This window comes from Papaver somniferum, chromosome 5, assembly GCF_003573695.1.
Source record: "Papaver somniferum cultivar HN1 chromosome 5, ASM357369v1, whole genome shotgun sequence".
In the NCBI taxonomy this organism is placed as follows: Eukaryota; Viridiplantae; Streptophyta; class Magnoliopsida; order Ranunculales; family Papaveraceae; genus Papaver; species Papaver somniferum.
Window position 1 is genome coordinate 189,066,327 of NC_039362.1, and position 4,407 is coordinate 189,070,733.

A 4,407-nucleotide genomic window follows, 5' to 3' on the forward strand; every position below is an offset into this window, starting at 1 on the left:
CTAAAAATGGGCGACCTAAAATCACACGTATCTGGTTCTCTGGGTCAGGGACAGGTTGGGAATCTAGGACCACGAAATCCACTGGATAAATAAACTTGTCGACCTCAATAAGAACATCCTCGATAACACCTCGAGGGATTTTAACAGACCTATCAGCTAACTGCAGTGTCATCTGAGTAGATTTCATTTCACCAAGTCTTAGATGTAAGTATACATGGAATGGCAGTAAGTTCACACTGGCTCCTAAGTCAAGTAAAGCTTTTTCTACCCGGAAGTTACCTATTGTGCAAGAAATGGTAAGAGAACCTGGGTCTTTGTACTTTGGAGTTGTGGTGTTTTGAATGATTGAACTTACGTGACTAGCTAAAAAGTCTTTCTTATGGACGGTAAGTTTTTGCTTTCGCGTACACATATCCTTAAGGAATTTGGCATAAGCAGGAATTTTCCTAATTGCATCTAATAAGGGAAGGTTTATGGTAACTTGCTTAAAAACCTCCACTATGCCATTAAAGTTCGATTCCTTCTTTGTTGGTACTAATAGCTGAGGAAATGGGGCTCTATGCCTAAAATCAGACCTTTCAGGAACCGAATTTACATTATCAGAAACTTTATCAGTCTCTTCAGCTACTGGTTCTGAGAGGTGAGATCCTGAGGGCTGAACTACAGTATGTTCACTATCGGGCATGGTTACCTTATTGTTTACAACTCTACCACTTCTAAGGGTTCTAATAGCATTCAATTGATTCGATGGTTTAGCACCTAATTCATGAACTCCTCTAGGGTTGGGTTGTGTTTGACTAGGAAACTTACCTTTTTCTCTCAAATAATCACTTATCAGACCAACCTGGGTTTTTAACTCGGAAATAGCCTGACTATTTTCTTGTCCTATCTTGTTACTAGCTTGTAGACTCTGTTCTACGGATAACTGGAATTTTGCAGTTTGCTGAGTTAACAAGACGAGAGATTCCTCTAAACTTAGGATTTTCTTATCTGACTGATTCTGAAACTGAGCTAGTCCTGAAGGATTCTTAGTATAGCCAAAACCTGGGGGAGCATTAGAATTACTAAACTGACCTTGACTTTGTCCCTTAGACCACGAAAGGTTCGGATGGTTTCTCCAACCAGGATTATAGGTTTCTGAATATGGGTCAATCTTTTGACGGTTATCAAATCTAGTGTTATTATAAAGAGCATTGGCCTGCTCTTCAATATTCTGGCCTTCCCAAAAAAGCTCCACTCTACCACTAGTCTGGCCCACTTCTAAGGCTTCTAACCTTTTTTCTATAGCAACAATGTTGGCATCTGATTCATAGCCTCCTTATACCCTATTAACGTTTCCTCTACTTAAAAGAATTTTTTTTTGGGGTGACCTACTATTTTCCCATTGCTGGGTTTTTTCGGCGATTTCATTAAAAAATTACATCGCCGCATCAACGGTTTGGTTTTCAAATCCACCAGTGCATAGAGACTCAACGATGGTCGTTGTGGAATAATCTAAACCCTCATAAAGGATCTGAACTAGCCTAACCTTTTCTAAACCATGATGAGGACACTGGGATAATAAATCATTAAACCTTTCCAAATACCTATATAAAGATTCTCCCTCTTGTTGTGAAAATGTGCATATTTGCGTCCTAATAGAAGATGTTTTGTGCTTAGGGAAAAACTTATTGAAAAAGGCAGATGTAAGTTGTTCATATGTCTCAATTGACTCGGAGTCCAAACTATACAGCCACGACTTGGCCTTATCTTTCAGGGAAAATGGGAATAACCTAAGTTTCAAAGCATCATCATCTAAGCCTCTAATTCTTAGAGTACTACAAATTTCCTCAAAATTCCTAACATGGTAATAAGGGTTTTCATTTTCTTTCCCTAAAAAGATTGGGAGCATTTGTAAGGTCCCAGGTTTCAGTTCATAGGGTGCCTCTGTTTCAGCTAACTTAATACACGAAGGACGAGTAGTCCTAGTTGGATTCAACAAAGCTTTCAAAGTTGCCATTTCTGGAGCTATCGGAGCAACATGGATTCTCTCCTCAGTCAAAGGACGTTCAAAAACAGATTCTTCAAAAGTCGGACTTTCTAGATTAAGGTAATCGAGACGCTTCGAACTACTAGGTTTCTCTTTCACAAATCTACCTAGTGCGTCTCTTTTACGTTCAGGCATAGAATAGAATTTTCTAAATTGGAAGGGTAAGCAAACACAGATCAAGGCCGACTCAACCAAATCAAACCTATTGATTTCTAGCAAACAAAAAGCATGATGGCTCCACTTAGATTGTTTCTAGACCAGCTTCTAATCCTTCGAACGGGAATTCGTTACAATTTAAGCAAACCCCTCTGGAATCAATCCGAGTTAACGTAAGTTGAATAGAGGCGAGGGAAGCTCGGTGGAGCTTTGATACCCAAGGACTCACCGGTATTACAATGCGGTGCAGTCACACATTCAACTTACAAAAACCGTCAAGAACTTCGAAGTATGCTTAAAAGAGTAACCAATAGAGCTGGCAAACGGGCGGGCCGAGGCTGGCTTGTGACCAACCCGCGGGTTACGGGTTAATACAAGCCTAAGCTTGCGGGTTGAAATTCTTCACGGGTGGTCATTTCTCCAACCCGCGCCCGTCCCGGGTAAAGCTTGCGGGTTCACGGGAGCTCACGGGTTAGCTGGTTTATGTTGAGTCAACTCGCCAGAAATCGATTTCTGGGCTATTTCCGGCCACATTCAGGCCACATTCAAAAACTCAAAATTGCAAAACTAAACTAATTTTGCATTTAAAGGATTAAAAGAACACAAATTACAAATACTAGTCATTAGTAGTTTAAATACTTTAGTTACAGTACTTCATCAGTTCATGTCATGAATCATGATGATATTTTCCACGTGAAACTGGTGCAGGACAGGGAGGTGCACAACCAACAGTTGGATCCTCATTCACAGAATCTAGCATCTCAACATCATCATCCTCACCATCACTACTCATAACATCATTATAATGGTCTTGTTCTTGTAACTCTTGTTCTTGTACACTTGACATGCTGGACACATCAAAGAGAGTAACCTAAAAACAATAGCACAAAATTAGAGCTAAACACATCAGAGAGAGTCATATCATTGTTTGTACTTTATGACTTTGTGTCGAACAATAAAGATATTAACAACCACTTACTTGCATTGCAATTTGCATCCCATTCAATTGACAGTCACAGACTCATAGTAACATTATCAGTTTATCACAATTCACAGTTTTACACACAAATGGAGAGCATAATACCATACACATTATTATCTTGAATAAGATGATATCCAGATTTAACAACCAAAACCCAGTCATGGACTTGGAATGTTGGATACTCAACAAAGAAACATCAAGAAAGGAAGTTCACATAATAAACCCCCACTTTGTTCTTTCAAGGTAGGAGGTAGCACACTATCACTAGTCAGTAGTCACTACTCACTACTCACCAGGTCTTGCCAAACATATCATACAAAATTACAAATATACAAATACAATCATTGGAGAATGGAGAATTGAGATGAATGAAAATGTAAAGAAAGAACCAACTGTAATTGTGTCTGTAACACACTGTATCCATGCTCTAATTAAAATAAAATATGCACAATCACATATTCACATACATAAGCAAATCCCTAATTAAAACCACATAGTTTGAGCCTTTGAGGCTTTGAGTTAATAAAAACATCCATCCAAGATTCCTAATAAAACATATGCACAATCACATATTAACAATCACATACATAAGCAAATCCCTAATAAAACCATAGAAAATATTAAATTCAAACCAATCTTTAATTAAGATGTTATACCTGAAGATCTTTGAGAAATTACTGCACCTGGAGGCTGGAGGTCTTCCACACAATATTAAAAAGAAGGGAACTTCAATTGAAACCTTAACAGAGAAATTGAAGAAAGGAGTTACTTGACAATCTATCAAGAAATTAACCTCTAACAATTCAAATAAAATCAAAGTGATGGAGAAATTCAAATTACCTGAAGATTAATTTGCACCGGAAGGACTTCTACATTCAAAAAAAAAAAAAAAATTCAAACCCTAACATCCAAAAAATTGAAAACAAAACAAAAAGAAATTAACTTTCGAAAACCATAACATTACCTGATGAGTGATGAGAATTGAAATCAAAAATAGGGTTTTGAAGATACGAAGAGAAATAGGGTATGAGAAAAGGGGTTTCCCTCTTTCACTTTCAGACTTTCTCCCACACCCACAATCCCGCTTGCTTACACAGAGAATACTCAAGAGTCAAATGACTCAAATCCTTCAAGATCAAAGTAGTAGCAGACGGAGAAGACGAAAGAACTTTCAACTTTGTCTGTGAACTTTGCCGCTGGGAAGTGCTGCGGACGGAGAAGAAAAGAGAAGAAAAGACGA

General features: G+C 38.2%; 1 pseudogene; it reads left to right on the plus strand.

The window, feature by feature from the left end:
- Window positions 1–1,535: 1,535 nt before the first annotated feature.
- Window positions 1,536–1,635, plus strand: LOC113284881 (annotated as a pseudogene).
- Window positions 1,636–4,407: the final 2,772 nt, after the last annotated feature.